The 23303-nt window shown below is 34.5% G+C and overlaps 1 protein-coding gene and 1 long non-coding RNA gene across 2 annotated transcripts in view; one reads left to right on the top strand and one right to left on the bottom strand.

Moving 5' to 3' along the window:
* Window positions 1-5827, bottom strand: part of LOC125673657 (single-minded homolog 2-like) — a 32127-nt gene extending 26300 nt beyond the window's left edge. Inside the window, exon 1 of the mRNA XM_048910340.2 lies at window positions 4752-5827. The gene's annotated coding sequence lies outside the window, so the exon portion shown is untranslated. The remainder of the gene's footprint in view (window positions 1-4751) is intronic.
* A 342-nt stretch (window positions 5828-6169) lies between these two features.
* Window positions 6170-14447, top strand: LOC130052927 (uncharacterized). The gene is made up of 2 exons (XR_008801310.1): window positions 6170-11056; window positions 13946-14447. It is a non-coding gene; the product is annotated as an uncharacterized LOC130052927 (long non-coding RNA).
* Window positions 14448-23303: the final 8856 nt, after the last annotated feature.

The raw sequence follows: 23303 nt of genomic DNA, 5'->3' as shown, positions 1-23303 counted from the left end.
TTGTCATGGAAGACATCAGACAACATTCGACTAATGACAAACTGTAATTGCGAATCAAATTATTGTAACGACCCTACAATTTGTGAAATGCTGATTTTAAACAAGATTGTTGGAATCCCCGAAGCATAAACTTATCTGTCAGTAGTCTGCCTCGATTTAGAAATTGATCATACGCAGGACATGATCTCACCTACCAAATAAGTTGGGTGACATAAACACCATATGCAGGTGATAATCTAATATCATTACATGAATACGAGAAGTTTGAAGGTGAAGAAGCTGTGAATCTATCCCATTTGTTCATTACATGAATACGAGAAGTTTGAAGGTGAAGAAGCTGTGAATCTATCCCATTTGTTCAACAGTTTAGTTGTTAGTTTGCATTCACGTGTCTGTTCAATGAAATACCCAAATATGAAGCAGCTGTAAAAGGCTCTGTGATGTCATTAATTCTGATCTCACTGGGGTATATCCAATCGAAATATGAACAAAAATGATTATTGTTATAATACAAAAAGATAGTCGTCAGTTATCTACCTTTACATGTCGAGTTGAAGGTCACACAGCAAGAAATTTCTTCTCATGAAGAAGTTTTTGAGCAAATTCCGTATCACAGGAATACAAAACGCAAGTCATATAATAATGGACAATAATTTGTGCTCATGAGAATTTCAACAGAATGCTGGAAGACCTGATTACCAAAGGATATATTATTGATAACACTATAGAGGGCTTTCTTTAAATCACAGAACAAGGAGTGTAGAATATTGATTCATGAAGCTAGAATGATATTCTGATAAACACAGTCAAATGGATCTAACCTATGCAACTTGTTGCACACACTTCAAGAGCTAGTATCTTGAACAAAGGTTTGGTTTCACGCCAAGAAAAAATCATTACAGTACCCAATTTCCATGCAAATCTCGCAATGAGCGTCCATTTGACAAGTTTAGATTCGCGTTTGGTCGACAATTTAAAAATAATAAATTAATTGAAACGAATTCATTTAAAGGAAAACATATTGAGCAAACAAACGGGATTTATGTTGAAGTACTTAAAGTTTCACTGGTGTACTAAATATACATACAACAAGATCACTTTACTTTAAATCTAACACCCTAAATCGTCGCTTTATTTACATAACAATAAATAACATCTCCCTTCTTTATCTGAGTCCAGACAAAAATTGATTTAAGAAATAATCCCTCTATTGCTCGTTGTGTCAAATAAGTTGCCGAAGACCTCTGAAGAGCTCGATTTCTCCCAGTTTACTGGTATAAATTTATCTAAACAAGAACCCTATCTGGTGCATCAATTTTCCCTTTCAAGTGGCCGGAACTTTAGAAGTCGTTGACAAAGCTATTATCTGTATGTCCACAATCTTTGATTATTTTACCACCTTAGGTCTCAGGTATTGTTATTTAATCACCAGATTATCTTGATCACAGCTTCATAGTTTACACTTTTTCTGAGTTTTAATATGTTTGATGTGCTCAGACATATTGACTGATAAATCTCAACTTCACTCTGGTGAGAGGCAGGAGATACACATTGTATCACGTGATTGTCTCTCTACGCAAGTCACTCAGAGCTGTTTTCTTACAATGTGAGTGCATCAACGAAATGCACGGCGTTCATACAATAGGACGGCATTGATTGCCATGGACCATGTATTGTATTGTTTATTGGCTTTAAGCCTTACGGATCATCAGCATAATACATATTCAATTACAAAAGTATAAACAAAAAAGATGTATACAGTATGAAAAGTGGAGTGAATATTAGAGGATGGACATACATGAAGAGAGTTATAAGACAAGTTTACATAAAAAAGAAACCAACAAAAACCAGCATATACATTAGACGATAGTTTGGCTAGATTGTAAGAGTAAAGCACTTTTTAAAAATTTACCCAGATTACAGAGTTGTTTTCTATTATGAATTGACATCAATTGTACCAGTTTAAACATAGAAGCATGCGACCAATAATACTTTTTTATATATGCAGATCTGAGTATAATCATAAGGATTTCATTGAATATACTGGTGTATTTTATTTCGTTGGTCAATTCTTATAAATTTTGTTCAATTCGGATAATTTTGGAATCTTTCTCTCGGTTGAAGATTACCTTAACCAATGTGAAAATTCAGAACTATAAGACTTGTCCGATGTATTTTAATAATTTTTCTATCAAAGTCCGGGCCGGCAAGTCGATTGTTGACGAGTCCCCTTCAGATGGATCATAATTTCAAGTGATATTTGAGTGGTCCTCACAACGCCTTGTATCAGTCATTCACCAACTCATTCGTGACCGCAGATAACCTTTCTAGATTTGACACGGGTTATTTTTTTTTTTATTCGTAAACTCCTTGTTTTGATATAGCATGATTTACCTTTGCATTGTCCGTTTTGATTTCATTGTGTTATATATATATATATATATATATATATATATATATATATAAAAGATAGGGTTTTTTTTGCTACTCGTACGGGAGGATTGGAACGACGATTTTTTTTTTCGATAGTTTTGTTCAAACTTCTTAATAATTTTTGCTTTCGATTTGTTTTTACGTTGTAAACCAGGGTATATGGTGGTGGGCATGAAATTATTATTTCTTTGTATTACATGAATCTTCAAAAGGAATGGTGAAAATATAATAATTGCCAGTGAGTGATTTAACTGTGTATTAAGTGCGTGTAAGAATGGTGTATGATTACTGGCAACGCTAAAATGAACTATCTGAATGAAACGCATATGAGTGTCATTTCTCTAAAGTTGAAACAAAATAGATATTTCAGTGTTTCTAAACTTTCCATAAAGATATAAAACCAAAACCGTTCAATTACCCAGCGAATATGCAAGCAAACATTCAATATCAAGGTATGTTAATGAGCAATATTGACACGCTTTGTTTTAAGTACAGTCACCCAATATACCCCGTCTTATCAGCGAATTCCCCGATGCACGTGCGTCGCTACATGCATAAATAAACACTAATTCGCTCTAATAATGCGCGTGAAATATTGGGTTTGAAGTAACGATTGTCTGGTAAATGAGATCAAGCAATTGGGTCCATCTTTAATTAGTAAATGATTGTTTTTCCTTCCTTGAAAGAGAAAAAAGACTATTTTCCGAATCTCGCAGATTTTCTTGACAAGTCCTCGGGATTAGAGAGGGCTTGCTTTAATAAGATTGGTCTCATAGCGATATTTATGTTGGTTTATCGTCTATTGAAGCGACCTATACACCGGGGTTAATAATTCTACAATAAGTCTCACCCTCGTTATCAAAGTGCCCAAAATTATAACACGATAACTATGTGTAGAAGTTTTCCAACACAAGAGCTTGCTGATAAGGTTCCTTGTGAAGTTTAAGCGGTTGAGGGGATATTTTACTGCTTAAATAAATTAAAGGAAGTCTGTCTGTTAGAAATTTAAATTTATATAACGAGAAATTTCGCGTAATTTATTTTTCCCTATTAAGAGAAATTCTGATAGTGACCGAAGCAAGGAGTATATGTATTTTTTAATCTACTGTGATTAAATTTGGGCTGAATCTTTTACCATATCAAGCAGTAAAGTATATTTCGTACAGTTCTATTGGATGGAGCGTGTAATGGATAAATGGTATGTCTTGCAATTTAATTCTAACCGCCTCGTCGATTTCAAATCACATGTAATAAGGATTCTTTTTTCTTCTAATTTTGGATTTTCACAAATCTTGAATTATTGGTAACATGGGAAAATTATGCAGATTTAGTATTTCCTGTAAGAGTGCAATCGACTTCAGTACTACGTGGTATCAGTACTGTGTGAAATAACATGCACAGTTATCAAGCTTTCCCTTTCATATTTAATAATTAAAATTTAAAAAAAGGCAGTAAATGTTAGTGCAAGTTATAGAATGACCATTTGATTTCAACCCATCTATAATATAAACGCAGTTTGTCTATATTCTTTAACTTACCCATATTTAGTAGTTTACGCAAGTAAGCGGAAAAATTGTTGCTTTTTTTTTTTCGGGGAGTAACACATTTATTTGTAAACTGAAAATCTGGTTTGAAAAAGGATCGACAATGTGCGTTACAATAGAGAAAGATTGGACCAGGGTCTACCCTGTGATAAAATAATTAAAACTTTTGTATGTCAGATGTTTCTCAATTTGAATGAATGGAAGCTAACCACGTATGTCGGCCCTCCACGGCCCAGGTGTGTGGTTAAAGTCCCCCAGCCGGTGGAGAGTCAAGCAAACGCGTCTTTTCAAATAAAGTGGAAAGTTGTCTAAAAGATGTAAGATAAATTTACATTCTTGGGAGTAAGAAATTGACGAGAGAGAGAGAGAGAGAGAGAGAGAGAGAGAGAGAGAGAGAGAGAGAGAGAGAGAGAGAGAGAGAGATGTTTTATAGAATTTTTTTTAAAAAGATCTTTATTCTTTATTTGAAATGCAAAAGAAAATATATTTGCTTTAAGTTGGGTAATTGTTCTTCAATGTACAGATATATATATATATATTTCATAATGCAAAGAAAGCTTTCTTGCGTAAAGAAACTCCAATGACTTTGGAATGTCATTAATTGGGCTATATTCCGAGGCCCCATCAACGTCCCAGTGCATGGGATCTAGTTAATATTAGCATACAGGAACTGATTAAATATTTACTGTGTAAAGCAAAATTATTTTCAAATATCAATACCTTGCTGAGTAGTGAAGATAGAATTTTAATATGGTATTAATTTCCAAATCTTACCGAAAAATAGAGTCATATCTGCAGCAAAACCACGTGACTGAGGAAATCCGTGAAATTAATTTTACGTCATGTTTTCCATATCTGTGTTTCCCAAAGAAAGTCAAAGGAAATGCGAAATTACTGGCTTGCGGATTAAACGGGAAAAAAATCACGCACGGTTTAGAATCTGTTGGTAATGCTACAACGGAGAAGTTATTGTTCAAAAACCAAAAGTATACAGACAGAGAAACGTGCTTTTCAGCTCCCGGAGAAGTGTAAATGAAACTCCCGCAAAACGTGTCACAGACCCGCGATTAGGCACGTAGAAGAGTTTATATTTCGTCTCAGGGACCTTCCGATCTCTCGTAGTTAGTTCAGATGCTTCTAACCGTCACCACACAACATATGGACGAAGTTGGTACACTGTGTCCTTTTTTCCAGTGGGAATTTATGGGAAATTGGAATTTTCTCTGCGCTGTTCCTTTTTTCTTTCTTTCGATGTGATGTGAATCTTTGACGAGTGTTTTTTAAAACTCTTGTGAATGAGAGAGATAAAATTTACTTTATAACGTATGCAAATATAAGGGGAAAATTGGATATCTACGTGGTGATTTGAATATTCAGCTCCGCCCAATACGTCGAGTGATAACACCTATAGATGTCAGTCAAATAAGATCTGATGTTTGATTGGTGGAGTAGGAATTGATTTTTAACACGGGATTTATTGCAAACTGGAGTGTTATTTCATTATTAGAAAAATAAAATGTAATAGTGTAAAATTAGATATGAAAATATCGAAAGATTGACGAAGCTTTGAAATATTTCCCTGCATTTTGTTTTCAAAGAGAAGTTCATGAAAAGGGTATTTAACAGTAATTCTTACGCATTGTCAACTGATAATCTGACAGTCAGTGTTGTTCGCGGTGGAGAAATTTGGGATTTTAGAATGAACCGTTGACAAAAAATCGGACGTGTGTGTATAAAATTATCAATTATGTCTTTATTTAAAAAATGAAAGTATTTATATACTAAGTACTCCGAATTGGTAAAAATTTATCATTAGTAGCATTGCGTGAAAATAAAACAGATATTTAAACACGTCACAATCATTTATTTTCATCAATTGTCATTAGAGTACTTATATGTAATGTTTAAAGAAAAATCAGCCAAATCGCATGCATAAAATCCCTTATTTGCTCAAAATTTGAATCATTTCGTCTCTTTGGGAACGATGCATATCAAGAAGAAGCGACACGATATATTTGATAAATGTAATCGTAAATAATTATATAGCAATAAAGCTATTCTTATATATACAATTACAAACCCGATAAAATATTATCTCTCTATTAAATATATAATTTTTAAATTCAACTTTAAAGACATATACTGTTTTAAATTTAAAAAACTTTGCTTCAATGCTTCCATCGGAATATTGTGATGCAGAAGAACATCCTGATCTCATTATTTCCAATACCACGTGTCTGTATCACTGCACTGTCGTCCACCGTTATCTAGTAATCTTCTTTTCTAAGGACGTTTGATTGCAAAATTTATGAAAGAGGATATGGAATACCGAAGACGCGTGGATTTAGATGGCGAATAGCATTTCAATGTCAAAAGTCATTCTTTTAGACAGAAAACTGCCCATATATAGCGTAAAGCTAATATATTCTAATAAAGTTCAAACTAGATAATTCATACATACGTTATATTAAAGGGAAAAATCATAAATCAGGATTGAAACACGCTAATTTTTTTTCTGAAATTTTCTTTCATTCTTTGTGTTTTTTGTTGTTTATATAAGTATAGTAAAACGTTTTGTGGTTTGCTACCCACTTCCGTAATGTTTGATTAAAATACTCACTAATTTATGAACGAATCAAGATAAATTGTAAAGAAAGGAATATCTTTATCAAAATTATTCTTTTTATAGAATTCAAAGTTTAATACACTGGATCTTATATTCCGATTTATCGGTAATTAGAGAAGGAATGATCAAAAATGAACGCAACCATTACCACACAAAGCCGATTGAGCATACTCGACTAGTTTCGTCAATTCTTCAGGGGTGTATGAATATTGCTTAGTTACATGTACACCGTGATTCCATGCGTAACTAAGCAATATTCATATTCTCCTGAAGAATTGAAGAAACTAGCCGAGTATACTCAACCCGCTGTATATCTTTATTATACTACTACTGGTGTATATTTTTCTATATCTACACTTTGTGTGCTTTTCATGTTTAATAACACAAAATAGAGAGGACCAAAAAAAAGTCATTATTGGATTTGTAATAATGATCAATATTCGAACTTGAGTAGGATGAAATATTGCTTGTAACATACACGTGTAAAATGATGGGTTTTTCGTAAAATCACGACTAGGTTTAACAAAGTCATGTCGTAGATTTCAATGTACAGACATATTCAAGTCCTGCACAGGTGATCAGAATTATCCTACCCGTCACAGTAACAGATTTTTCGATCAATCAATCATATTTTGGTACTTTATAGAAAAGTAAACAACCTGATTGAATAACGACTTAGACACGACAGCCATCACTATGTTCAAACTAGATTTATGGTTCAATGAATTATCGAAATGTTCCTTAAAATTGAACAATTATACGCCTGATTAGAAAAACATTGAAACCTCGCCAACCAGGTATTCATCCCCATTCATTGTCCACTTTTGGATGTGCTTCATGCTTCGGCTTCATTAGTCAAGTAGAATTCAGCTGGGTGTTTAATCTTCTTCAGTTAAGCGCTTGACGACAAGAGCAAATGGAGGCTATATCTGCTTTACCCAGTAGTCAATTACTCATTGATCAGCATTTAGTCATTCAAAGCTCTTGTCGCTCTGGTCTTTTTTGTCCATCTTCTCCTCGACGAGCCACCATTAATGTCTTGGTCAGTTTTATGTTTTGAACAGGTGGCCGGACGCTTCAGAAGAAATATGACGCAAAATATGCAAATTATGCAAATGCTGTCCGATTAGCTATAATGATTAGTTGTTTGTAAATTACATTAATGCGACGTGTTTTGAGACAAAATTTGTGTAATATGGAGTGGGATTTATGTGTTAATGGAGAGTTACTGAACTAGAGATTGCGTCCAGATGTATTCAGCATCTGTGTCTTTGGTGAATTACAACACGTTATGAAAACATTTAGCAATTCTCTGATAATAGTAAGCTTATAGACTAATATAGTAGGTTGTATGTTATACGTCATAACTCTAAGACAACACTGTGCAGAGAGAAAAAATCATGACGATTTCTATTACAAGATTGAATGGTAATCTACGTGTGTTTGTACATTTAGGAGATTGGTGATCATAATTGGGAAATAATGAATAAATTGTAATAAACAATATAATTTGATATATGCTGTTGATTAGAGCATTGGCGAAATCATCATTCGTGATAGCTATATTAAGTTTAAGTCAGTGGATAGAACATAAGCATGAAACACCCGTGTCAATAAATGTGTCAGATCCGCGCCCGTCTTGTGCATGATAAAACATACAACCATTACCAGGGTCCTTACAAATCTTTCGATTGCAAAAAAAAAAAAAGAAAGTTATGTAATTAATGGAGGTGCTAATCCTTAAAGTGCCAGGTCTCATGCATATGTTCTTTTTTAACTGCCAGAAAAAGTACGAAATCTAACACAGCAAAGTGCGAACGCAGACCTTAAAGGAATGAACAGTTTTTGATGATCTTAAGAGACTGATATATGAAAAATATATTTTCCTGTTGCAATTAATATCAAATATTTGCATTGAGATTTTTTGCTGATGTTTTATTTCTCGAAGAGACAGTGTAAATTAAATGGAGACTGGTTTCTTCTACAGAAACACTGTCCGCCATCATATTGGCGCTTACTCCGCCGAAAGATAAAAGGAAAATAATCCTCCGTAAATACCTTTCGAGTACCCTCTGCAGTTATAAATGATATTACTTGTTAATTTACTCCCATGCCGGACTGTAAAGCAGACAACCTTTGACCCCAATGTACATATGAATAAGAGGACCGGAATCTTTGTGAGATTTCTGTACCCCTGTGCATGACTTCGGTATTTGAAGTATTTTTGAAGTGTAAAAGCTGGATTGCAAAAGATGTTGAATTTATAATGTATGCAGACATAGGATATAGTTCACAATAAATTATATTTAAAAAAGTTTTATCCATAAACAATACACATGACTTTTGTATATTCCGTTGCATTAAAATATATAAACAAAAGCAATGGTTAATTATGTCTATTTTTCGTTTCTTTGAGTACATGTATCTATACCAAATGATCTGACGGCTCGATAATTGTCTGAAACTGTGTACAAAATAAGTAATCGTGTAGAAAAAATACCATATGTTAAAATATTACCCTTACTACATAATATAGCCTATGTTTGTTAACATATTATCCTTACTACATAATATATGAAAGTTGGTTGTGGAATATTGATCACACACAAATCAGAAATGTAATTAAAACATTAAACCAGAACCATTAGATTATCATCATTAATTGTACCATACAATGGACACGTGCTTATCAATTAAAATTACATTTATACGAAGATAGACATCCGTTTGTGGGCGTGTTCTTATGCATGAATTGTAACTGCTGTGTGTGTGTGTATCGAGATTGGTATTTATAATATAGTGCTATAATTTGGTTGCAAACAGGACTGGTAGTATATATGTGTAATTTGGAACAAACGTAAAGAGAAGAACTCGTAGTTGTACGATCCTTTTGTATATATCATAAACAATAAAATATGTTCAAATCAATTCAAACGTGAAGATAGTTAAAATGACATTGCTGTGAATACGCTTCATTAACTCTGTTGCATTCTCTCCTCCCGTTATAACAGTATAGAGAAATATTTGTGTCAATAGCCCTGTTTTGTTGTTGCTGTTTTGCTTATTTTCATTCTGGGATTTTTTTTATTTTTTTTGATAAAAAAAAAATGCACGAGTATTTCAGACGTGTATTAGCATCTTTCAAATTTCAAATACATATTTTAGATTATCAACATTTTGTTGCATTGCAATATTGTCCTAAAATTATTGTACCGTTTGGTATGCAAGTATTGGCTTTGAAACCTTTCCCATTTTCAGACGAATAAATGTGAAAACATGATATTTCACATAAAACATAAGATATTACATACGTTGTGAAATTTAATCTTTAGAAAATCTACCATGCATCTATTGTTGAAATTTTATCTTTAAAAATTCTACCATGCATCTATAGTTGAAATTTATCTTTGTTCTTCAAGGAAGTTTTTCTCTCAGCTGATAATGAATAAAAGAGATGTTCAAAAATAGGCATAGAATCCTATTCCTAGTTTATTTTGTCATTATGAATATTGCAACCCAATCTCGCAAAACAGCTTAAAGTATCGCAATATATCGCGACAGGAAAATTGTTAAGCAACACTTAACCCTATTTATAGGACATCCACTCTCATAATGCAGGCATGGGTTTGTACGTTGTACATATAAATATATGCAACACATATTACTTGTATTTATAAATTAAAGAGATTTTTAATTAATCAATGAACACTTGCTTTCGATGTATGAGGCGTTTTATTACGTATGTATTTCATTTCTAGTCAATATCTGATGGAAGATGATGAAGTTTAGAACTAGAGAAAAATAACAATGATGATAATACAACATGAATGAGAAGAAAAGATTATCATTATTATAAATTATAATATAAAGTGATAATACAAGAACACCCCCGACAAAAAATTCAGCGTTACCCTACATGGTTTATTACAGTGGAAAATAAACAAAGACTCTCCACTATTCTCTTTGATAGACGTACGAAATCAATTCAAAAAAGCAAATACATCCGATGGTACTACATCAGCGATTAACTGGGATTTATATATAACCCACCAGACGCCAAGTGGCCAACAGAAGGGGGCTATTTCTACAACAAACAAGAATACAATGTCGGACTAAAAGGATCAACGGTATTTAAAACAACCGAAGCCAACAAGAATCTGGTGTGAAGGAGAAATTCAACTCGTCCGCACAAAGTGAATCTCAATATTTGCGGAAAATATTAGAACCCCAGCAGACTTTGATGTGATGGCGATTTGTTGATAATATTTGTACGTCAACAATTAGATCTACTGATCCGTCCCTGCAAGATCTCTACTGTCCGGTTCGCACATGCGCTGATTAACACGGGATACGGAGCGCTCGCGTCTTGTCATTTGCTGAAATACGGGGTGAAAATTAGAAAGCCAGAGGCGCTGGAAGAGATGGTGATTCATATTGACATATTTATTTCCTGGTAAGAATGAAAAGTCCAAAACATAGTACGCAAATTTATTTATTTTCATAAAATACCCCTCTTTCTATTATGTGTTTCGGTTTTATTTTATAAAACATCAGAAAATCACAAGCGGCACGAGGAGACAATATTACACATGTTATTGATCTGCATTTACAAGAATAAATAAGTAAGTAAATAAATAAATCGACAAAAATCACTTCTGTTGTAGCAGGATGATATTTCAAGGTAGTACAATACACCTATCAGCTTTTAAATCAAAGTAAAGAAGGTATTGAAACAAACAATTTTACATCTATAGCTGAATCTGAACTAAACACATTGTAGATAATTTTTCTATCAGAGTCAGTTTAAGAGCAAAGCGCGTCGTTGGTTTGTCGCATAACTTGCTGCAGTTTACGCTTATAACATGAACTCCAAAACAGTTGATATAAAAATGCGCCATTCTCACCAGGTTATGTTATATCACCGTGGGTTACGTTCCTGACAGATTCATTCCCTATCATTCATCTCCTGATAGATGCTCTTTTGTAGTAGGGTTCCAGGGTAAACGTCACTACTAACTGTGTAGCCCATCCAATCAATTTGCGTGTAACATGTATACTCGTATAAATGTATTTATTGCAGTGTATGGGAAATAAAGCTTGAAGAAGCTTACTATACAAAATTTACAATTCATTCAAGTGACACAACATAAGGATTTTATAAATAAAAATAACGATGTCATAGTAAGATGCATTTCCGGAAAATATACTCAATTTTCGGTAAATTATATATATATATATATATATATATATATATATATATATATATATAATTCAATAAAAAAATCAGGAAAATATACAGTTCCAAAATATATTTAAATCACACAATAAAAAAATCAGGAAAATATACAGTTTCAAAATATATTTAAATCACTCAATAAAAAAATCAGGAAAATATACAGTTCCAAAATATATTTAAATCACTCAATAAAAAAATCAGGAAAATATACAGTTCCAAAATATATTTTCTTTCTATTTGGATTTGACTGTGTGATATCAACTCTTTCTATTTGGATTATATATATATATATATATATATATATATATATATATATATATATGTTTACATATATAATAAAGGCTTACAAAGTAAATCGTATACTCGGATATTTTGCAATTCTTCACTTCCTCAGGAGTGTAATGATGAATATTCTGAAGCTTTGTGATATTTTTATATTTAGAACATTCTTCTATATATATATATATATTAAAAATAACAGCGCTTACGTTTTACAACGTGTTGTCATATTTTATTTAATATTTTACCTATTGATTACCGGACACTGAGGCAATTTTTCATATTTGGATATATATATATATATATATATATATATATATATATATATATAATCCAAATAGAAATAGTTGATATCACACAGTCAAAATAATTAAATATAAAAGCAGGAAAATATGCAGTTCCAAAATATATTCAAATCACGTACATTGAAACCTGCTAGGAGATTTAGTTCCGCAGGTCGTGAGTTCAACCCCGGGTAGGGGCGGAAGTGGGTAGCCAAATAAAGTGAAATTTGCTGTGCTTTATATTAAATATTTCTTCACTTAGGGCAGTTATGTTCATTTAAATTTCTGTGCTTTACATATATGTATATGTATATATATATATATATATATATATATTGTGTTTTTAAAAAATCACAGTGTCCGGTATAAAATATTAAAAGAAATAGAATAAACAGTACACAAAGTTAACATTTTAACTTTGTGTACTGTTTATTCTATTTCTTTTAATATATGTATGTATGTATTGCTTATATGAGTATGAGATTTGTCACTGTTCGTTATCTTCGCCTTTCTACATATGACGTGTGTTAAATGAAATAGTCTCGTTTTAAGTCAGCATTTTGCAAATTCCATGGTCGTTATGACAACCTAGTTTACCAATACAAACTACCATTGGGTCAAATGCTGTTTGACATGTTTCATACCGATTGTTAGGCCGTTCATGGCACACTGATTTTAACTACGTTTACCTGATCAATACATAAGGCTCACAGCGGATATGGCCGGTCGACAGGTATGTTTACTCCTAGACACCTGATCCTACCTTTGGTATATCCAGGAGTCCGTGTTTGCCCAACTTTCTATTTTGTATTGCTTATGGGAGTTATGAGATTGATCACTGTTCATTATCTTTGCCTTTCACCTTTCCATGTAGTTAATCCATAAATTCTAGCCTCATCCATTTGTTCACCGAAACTTAAGTGATATATTTGGTTAACTGTGCTAAGAAAATACCCTCCACTGCCGGTCAGTTTGAGCGTTGGAAATATCTTGAAGTTGGTGACGTCTTCTTCTCTATGTCATCCCTCATTGTTCGTGATCGAGTTTTCTATGTAAATGTTAATACAACATCTATCCGGTCACTATTTACCCAAGATCTTAATTACATAGAAAACAATGTGTATGCAACATCTCCAAATGCAACTTGATCACCTTTTATCTTCTGAATCAGTTCCGTAGGGATCCGGAGTAGAATGGATCCTAAGCACCCTTGCTTGTCTTAAGAAACGACTAAATGGGGCGGTCGTTTGGTTGAGACCGCAAAAACCGAGGTCCCGTGTCACAGCAGGTATGACACGATAAAGACCCCCCTGCTCAAAAGCCGTAAGCGCCGAGTATAGGCCAAATTTTTGCAGCTCATCACCAGCAATGGTGACCTCTCTATATGAGTGAAAATATTTGAGTGGAACGTTAAACAATATACAATCAATCAATCAGTCAGACTCAATCTAACAATTATTGATGCTGAATCATCTGGTAGTTGCTAAGTTACTGGGTCATTTTTGTAACATTGCTACTAATGATGCTCTGTTGTTTTTTGCAGCATGTCGTCTGGTGTCGATAGAGGTCAGGACAAGTCCTCTTGGCTGCAGAAGAATATTCTCCGTCTGCAAAGTACTCAATTGTGTCATGATTATTACGCAACCAAACAATGTTTTGTTGGTTTTCAAGATGACTACACCCTCACTCGATTTCACTTCCTTCATTTTGCTTAAATTGCTGATTGTTTTGAGCCGTTGGGTTTTCATTGGGTCACTGGTGGATCTGTTTTTAGTCTGTTACAGAAATTTTGAATTAACAGAGGTTAGACGATGTGGTCCGTACTGTTTAGCACAGATCTGAACTGTTCTGTGGAGACCCGACTAAAGCTTAGCACAGATCTGAACTGTTTTGTGGAGACCCGACTAAAGCTGTTACAAAACAGTGAAAGATGAAGATAACGAACAGTATATATAGCGAACATATATATGTATATGTACCGAATGATAACAAATTAATTGAACATATGCATCTGAATAATGTAAAGGTAAGCACCATTCATTACATTTTTTGATTATTGATTTCTTAATCAGCGGAGTATGAAGGAAATTACACTTATCAGGATTCCTCAACAGTTATGCTTGATGCCTCTGCCTTGTTTATAGATTGGAACTTAACAGGGTAGCATATCAACATACACATTGGAAACAGTAAGATCGTGCAAACAAAAGTACAGGTTCACTGAGATCGGTAATATTTCAATAACAATTGTCGGGAAAAGTGAACAAAAATTTCATGATTTGTAAAAAGTTATCTAGATAAAGATTATTCATGTTATGGAGTCTAATGTTTACTCCACACACACTCAACAAAAGAGGTAGAATATTGTGGTTCATATCTTGAAATGGACAGCATTGGTGGTTACAGTGAGCTATGGATATGAGAAAATGACGTTCAAACTTGTAGACATCGATATTTTGTTGTCAAATGTATGTAAACGGATAAAAGTATTTGTCGCCAGATTCAGTGGCGAATCCAGATATTTTTGAATGGGGGAGAGGAGCAGTGAAAGGCTTGCCGTCTGGTGGCTGAATCGGTGAACGACTGGAAATCTAGAGGCTGGAGCAGTGAACGACTGTGTGTCTAGGGGCTGGAGCAGTGAACGGCTTGGGGCTGGAGAAGTGAACGGCTGGGGGCTGGAGCAGTGAACGACTGTGTGTCTAGGGGCTGGAGCAGTGAACGGCTTGGGGCTGGAGAAGTGAACGGCTGGATGTCTGAGGGCTGGAGCAGTCAACGACTGTGTGTATAGGGGCTGGAGCAGTGAAAGGCTTGGGGCTGGAGAAGTGAACGGCTGGATGTATGGGGGATGGATCAGTGAACGACTGTGTGTCTAGGGGCTGGAGCAGTGAAAGGCTTGGGGCTGGAGAAGTGAACGGCTGGATGTCTGGGGGATGGATCAGTGAACGGCTTGGGTCTGGGCTGTAGCAGTTACATGTAATGACTGGGTGCCTGGGGCTGGAGCAGTGATCAGCTGGGGGCTGTGGCAGTGAACTGGAGCAGTGGATTGAACGGCTGGGAGTCTGGGGTCTGTTTTTACGCCGTCAGTGGTTTTAGAGCGAATTCCTTGTGGGGTTCTAAGGACAAAATGCATCAACATCTGAGTACTGACAAAAGAAGACGGATTCACGTTACTGTAATAAATGTATCGCATTTGTGAAGGGAGAGGCGTGCGCTCGGTGCACCGGCGCTAAATACGCCAATGAGATTAAAGAATGGAACTCAAAAGTTATTATGTAGACCAGATCGTTTCCCCATATTGAATTTGAACTTTAAGGTCTAGCTCAAATACAAGGATGACTCTTTAATTCTGGTCAAAGCTAAAATATTGCAGCTTTAGCAATAATACTTATAATGAAAGTTTTACACAAGAGTAAAAAAAATAAATATATTAAATATATGTAATTTCAACATAGAAATTAATTTCTGTTAGAAACATGCTTAGCATTCGCATATTGCACTTCTTTTCAAGGGACATTTACTTGTTTTCCTATTCTTATGCTATTATAACCAATCAGAAAACTTCATTGTGGTTGTCTTTGTTGTTTTTGTGAATGATTTCGTATAAAGCGAGATAACTTTGATAAGACTGATCAATAGCGGTTACCTGCCTACTCTCTGGATGGAATGATAATAAAAAACAACTGTAAACATTATCACACAGCGCCATATCACTGCCAACACGCACCTCTCCAACTATTTATTATAATTGCCATACTAATTTTCCAAAAAGGACAAAAGGACGACATCTAGGGTCCGTCAGACGTCTATAAGAATATCATTTATTGAGAAGTTCGGCTTACCTGCTACCGTAATGATCAATTGTTTCAAATACATTCAAAAATTCTTCGTGCTTGTGTGGATGATGCACAAAACATTAAAGTGCCATATGCCTCACCTCCTTTTATCAGTGTGTAGTTTGTTGGTTGGATATTGTTTAACGTCTCACTCGAGAATTTTTCACTCCTATGGAGACGTCAACTTTGCCGGTGAAGGGCTGCAAAATTTTGGCATATGCTCGGCGCGTACGGCTTTTGAGCAGTGAGGGATCTTTATCGTAACACATTTGCCTCGGATTTTGCGGTCTCATCCGAAGGACCGCCCTATTAAGTCGCCTCTTACTACTAGCAAGGGGTACTGAGGACCTATTCTAACCCGGCTCCACACGGAATTATCATGTTAGAATGAACCATTACGATAAACAAACGAAAACGTAAATGTTATAATGTTTTCTACGTCTTTTCAATGAAGTCTTTACATTCTGTCAGACCACAATCGACGCGAATGATTAGTACCACGGTGACATGGCATGAGAGGAGTGCGCTGCGGGGAATTTGACTTTCTTCTACTTTCTGCACGGTCTAACTCTCACCAGAGCTAATTGATCTTCACCCTAAATAAGTTGTTAGTCCCAAACTATTGCATCTTTTTGTTGGAGAAAGACTCGCGACTACACTTACTAACAAACTCGTTAATAACCTAGCTATAACCTATTTCAGAAATTGCGAAGATGATAAAGTTCTAAACGATGAATTTACAAATTGTTTACTTTAAATATACTCGTGGAAAATGATAATTGTGCGATTAAATCTTTCCTGAAATAGCGGTAATCCCAAAGCTTTGATTGGAATAGCATTTGCTTTTAAAATAGACTGAGAGATGGCTGTTTGTGTCATCCAAATATAACGCCCACTGCATCCTCTTAAAACATCAATGACTGCACTGCATCCAGTTAAATTCAATCTGATTAAAACCAGATCCTGAGATTCACTCACTTAGATCGCTACTCTAGTGTAGCGATCTAATTGAGCGGATCTCAGGATCTGGTTTTAATCAGATTGAGTTAAATTGTAAATGATCTAAATATTAAAGTAGAAATACATGTACATGTAATATCATTTCCTGGGTTGATTTTTATTGTTTATCATTATCCATCAAATCATAAAATACTCCAGAGTTTTCTTGTCAATATCGATTTTAAGTCCTTTATTTATATACATCTAATACAAAAGACGTTTATTTTCGTATTTAAGAAAAACGCTGGTACTTTTGTTAGAAGACGACAATAGGAAATAACACGAAATGTTATTACACAAATTATGATTTTATGAGAGACAACGGCGAGGTCCAGAATAGAAGGTTGGTAAAAACGAATGAGCGAGAAATTTAGGTAAAGTTTTAATTACAGTAATAGACATAAAATAAGAAACACGAAGATACACGCATATTACAAAAGGGTTGATACAATTAATTGTATAACAGTTTCAGGCTCAGTTAAGTTGTCTAGACCACTGCAAATTTTGATTGTTACGTTAAGAAGTTTTCCGAGTTACTGAGGTATTCTATTTCTATATAGATTATACCTACGCTGCATGCTTAGCCCCACCTCCACCCCTAGCAATGTAACAGAAAAATAGCAGTACGTTAGTGCTGATAGCAGACGTATACCCCACCGTTTGGGAAAGAGCGATAACTCCTACAAATCGTCCCAATACGCGTTTCGATATAGAAATTATTATTTGTAGACGGGCGCATTTAGTGCTATTCTGAATGCCACGAAACCCGGGATCAGTCAAATTTGGACGTCAGCCCCTGTCGATGTTTTATCATGTCTATACATATTCACCTCTGATAAACTGAACGCAGTTGTATTGACTAGGATCCGTGTTAAAACAGGTCCTTAGTACCCCTTGCTTGTCGTAAGAGGCGACTAAATGGGGCTGTCCTTCGGATCAGACCGCAAAACCCGGGACACTATGGATGTGGCATAATAAAGATCCCTCCCTGCTGAAAGGCCGTAAGCCACGAGCATAGGCAAAAATTATGCATCCTCTCATCGACAATGGTGGCATCTCCATATGAGTGACGTTAAGCAATATGCAATCCAAGTTCCGATCAGGTCAGTGTATTCCGTTATGCTACAACTGCAATATCATTATTCGTAAGGGAAAGTAGTCTCGGAGAATTGACACAATCAGTCTATCGACGTAAAATGTACTTCATGACTGCTTCATACTTAGATATTTTATTGATTAGATATTAACGGGAAACTAACAACTCAACTTTATGACAACCGGGATGATTTCAACTTCTACTTCCCATATTTATGTACATGTAACAATATTACATTATCACCTGCATATGGTGTCTACATCTCTCAACTGATTCGATACTTAAGAGCTTGTTCTGCGTATGGTCAGTTTTTATATGGAAGCAGGCTACTGACAAAAAAGTTGATGGTGCAAGGGTTCCAACAGTCTCGTTTAAAGTAAGCATTTCACAAATTTTATGGTCGTTATAACGATCTAGTTTGCCAATATAACATATCATTGGGTCAAATGCTGTCTGACGTGTTTCATGCCGATTGTTAGGCCGTTCTTGGCACACTGATTTTGACTACGGATAACTCCGTTTACCTGATCAAGATATAGGACTCACGGCGGGTGTGACCTGTCGACAGGGGATGCTTACTCCTCCTAGGCACCTGATCCCATCTCTGGTATATTCAGGGGTCTGTGTTTGCCCAAATCTCTACTTTGTATTGCTTATAGGAGTTATGAGATTGATCACTGTTCATTATATTTACCTTTCATGACGTAAACATACACGAATGTGTCAAAGTTCGAATTAACAATTTTCAAAGTTGAAATTGGTAAGAAAATAGTGTCAGTTACATGTACATTGTATATGTATATGGATATGAAATAATGTGAATATGAAGTACTTTTGATATGAAAATTTTGAATATGAAGTTCTTTAAATAGTAAATAATTTGCATATGAACACTTTGAATATGAAATGATTTGTATACATATGTGAAGTACTTTGAATATGAAATAATTTGGATATGAAATATTTTGTATATGAAATGCTTTGAATATGAAATAATTTGGATATGAAATATCTTGAATATCTAAATACTTTGAACATTAAATACGTTGTGGGGGACATTTGCATATCCTTATTCTGGTTCCTCTTTTCTGTAGTGCTGGTTCTTCCTTTCTGTAGTGCTGGTTCCTTCTTTCTGTAGTGCTGGTTCCTTCTTTCTGTAGTGCTGGTTCCCCCTCTCTGTAGTGCTGGTTCTTCCTTTCCGTAGTGCTGGTTCCTTTTTTGTAATGCTGGTTCCCCTTCTCTGTAGTGCTGGTTCCTCCCCTCTGTAATGCTGGTTCCTCTTTTCTGTAGTACTGGTTCTTTTTTTTTTTTTTTTTTTTTTTTTTTTTTACATGTACAAAAACCGTGAAGCGTGTAAAGCTAGGAAGTGCTAAAAAAAACCCGCTGTCTTTTGTTTTCTCAATAATAAAAGACTCTATAAAATTCAAAGTACCCCGGAGTTTGTTCTTTTCAACTGTCTGGTTACAATATCTATAGCAACATCTTGAACGATTGTTCACCAATTGAAACTGGTCTTTTAACGAAACAAAAGTTTCCCGTCATGAAATCAAATTCCATGTTTCTTTTTCTCATACTCCACTACTTCTTACGAAAGCCGGATAAGCTCATTTTTGAAAAGTAAAAAAAAAAGTCTTAACTCGTTATAACGAGTTAGTATCTCGTTATAACGAGTTAATTATCTCGTTATAACGAGTTAGTTATCTCGTTATAACGACTTAATTATCTCGTTATAACGAGTTAGTATCTCGTTATAACGAGTGAGTATCTCGTTATAACGAGTGAGTATCTCGTTATAACGAGTTAGTATCTCGCTATAACGAGTTAGTTATCTCGTTATAACGAGTTAGTTATCTCGTTATAACGAGTTAATTATCTCGTTATAACGAGATAACTAACTCGTTATAACGACTTAATTATCTCGTTATAACGATTTAGTTATCTCGTTATAACGAGTTAGTATCTCGTTATAACGACTTAATTATCTCGTTATAACGAGTTAGTATCTCGTTATAACGAGTTAGTTATCTCGTTATAACGAGTTAATTATCTCGTTATAGCGAGATAACTAACTCGTTATAACGACTTAATTATCTCGTTATAACGAGTTAGTATCTCGTTAACCGACTTAATTATCTCGTTATAACGGGTTAGTATCTCGTTATAACGAGTTAATTATCTCGTTATAACGAGATAATTAACTCGTTTTAACGAGATAATAAACTTGCAATAACAAGATATATTATGGAAACTTTGTAGGTCCTTCTCAAGATTGTTCCTGAAATCTAAGATTAGTTTTTAAACAAGTCGTTGCAATAATACAATTACATGTACTTAAAGAAATAAAAAAGAACCATTAAGAGAATCTGAAAATGTGTTCTTAATCTAGATTTTTCAGAGTAAAATACACATATCATCTTTGTAAATGTTGGTTAAAATGCGTGTATGCTGTAAAAGTAAATCACCACAGTACCCTGTATATTAATTTACCGATGTTTGTAAGTAAATATATTACTTATCGTTTATACCTTTTTATGGTGATATAACATAAATAAATCCAATCTGCTGTTAGCTTGGGTCTATTAAAAGCATGAATTTAAAGTACATGTAGTATTAATTTTCTTTGCAAGACAGATATGTCCTGCTACCTGCTCTATCTTCATGAAAAGGTGAAGATAACGAACAGTGATCAATCTCATAACTCCTATAACGAATACAGATTTTAAAAATGGGCAAACACGGACCCCTGCATATACCAGAGTTGGGATCAGGTGCCTAGGAGGAGTAAGCACCCCCTGCCGACCGGTCACATCCGCCAAGAGCACTATATCTTGATCAGGTAAACGGAGTAATCCGTAGTCAGAATCCGCGCGTCAAGAATAACCTAACAATTGGTATGAAACACATCAGACAGCATTTGACCCATGAATGATTCTATTATTTATTGGTGGATTGATAATTCAAGCACGTAGAACTGTTTTCAAAGTGAGAGAAGTGGTAGGGGTAATCTTCTGGGAAGTTGACGTCACAATTGTCTATACATGTAATTCTTGACAAGCAAAATCAAATAAAAAAGAATGAAAATCCAAACTTTAAAATCCGGGATGGGGTGGGCGCAAGTGAAAGCACACCCACAATATTGTAATCAGAGGGGCGGGGTTTAGCGAGTATTCGTCCTTTTCTACATGAGTTCAATTCATTATATCAATTGGTAGGACGTTCTTTACAGAGTAATTTCAACCACGGATTACTTGTTTACATGATCATTAAAACATTGTTGTGACGTTAGTTTTTTTTTGTCTTGACAGTACTTTATTTTTCATACTGTACTGAACATAGTCCAGTATTATTAAGAGCAGGCCAATATTATGAGAAGTACTGTTTTAGACAGAACAATATTTTAAGTAAGATACAAGACTCCGATGGTCTATTATGTCAGATACGGGACTGATCACTCGCCGCTACACGGATCGTGCCAGTCCCGTATCTGACATGACAGACCATCGGAGTCTTGTATCTCTTACAGATATAGGGTTCACGGCTGTGTGACCGTCAACGTTCGTTACCTCTACTTGTTCAAGTCTACATCCTTAACACTCGATATACTTTGAAAAAAGGAAATAAAAGGGAGAATAACCCAAAATATCTTACTTTGGATTGCAAAGAAAGTTTTTAATGTAGAAATTAACGGTAAATCAACGCTGTTAAAAAGGGGGAAGGGGACTTTAGTTCTTGTACTAACAAGCTTGCATAAGATGTATAAATATATCTATATTCTCAAAAGAATCATCAGCATCTAGGCTGGCTGATTTTTGCTCAAATATGAAATTAGCTCAAACATTTTGCCAAAGCATTGTTGTATTTACTCGACTTGTTATCAAAACGACACAATTTACATTTATTCTTGACAAGGGAAAGTAGGTATTTTTGTTGAGTAGGAAAAAAAATGAATCATCACATATTAATTTGTTTGAAGCAATAACTAACATTTTCTTGTCATCTTTACGACAAATAAAATCTTGCACAATAGTCATTATGAAATAATCATATGCAATTCAAAAAAAATTCTAATCAGTTTGTCGAAATTTTGGAAAGTACAGGCCCTCCATAAATACTAATTCGTTATAACGAGATACTTAACTCGTTATAACGAGATACTTAACTCGTTATAACGAGATACTTAACTCGCTATAACGAGATAACTAACTCGTTATAACGAGATAACTAACTCGTTATAACGAGATACTAACTCGTTATAACGAGATAATTAACTCGTTATAACGAGATAACTAACTCGTTTTAACGAGATAATCAATTCGTTATAACGATATGCTAACTCGTTATACCGAGATAATTAACTCGTTATAACGAGATAATTAACTCGTTATTACGAGATACTAACTCGTCATAACGAGATACTTAACTCATTATAACGAGATACTAACTCGTTATAACGAGATACTAACTCGTTATAACGAGATACTTAACTCGTTATAACGAGATACTTAACTCGCTATAACGAGATAACTAACTCGTTATAACGAGATAACTAACTCGTTATAACGAGATACTAACTCGTTATAACGAGATACTAACTCGTTATAACGAGATAATTAACTCGTTATAACGAGATAACTAACTCGTTTTAACGAGATAATTAATTCGTTATAACGATATGCTAACTCTTTATAACGAGATAATTAACTCGTTATAACGAGATAATTAACTCGTTATAACGAGATAATTAACTCGTTATTACGAGATACTAACTCGTCATAACGAGATACATAACTCATTATAGCGAGATACTAACTCGTTATAACGAGATACTAACTCGTTATAACGAGATACTAACTCGTTTTAACGAGATACTTAACTCGTTATAACGAGGTACTAACTCGTTATAACGAATTAATTAACTCGATATAACGAAATACTAACTTGTTATAACGAGATAATTAACTCGTTATAACGAG

The sequence above is a fragment of the Ostrea edulis genome, chromosome 3, assembly GCF_947568905.1.
Source record: "Ostrea edulis chromosome 3, xbOstEdul1.1, whole genome shotgun sequence".
Taxonomy (NCBI): Eukaryota; Metazoa; Mollusca; class Bivalvia; order Ostreida; family Ostreidae; genus Ostrea; species Ostrea edulis.
This window is presented reverse-complemented; position numbering and strand designations above follow the sequence as displayed.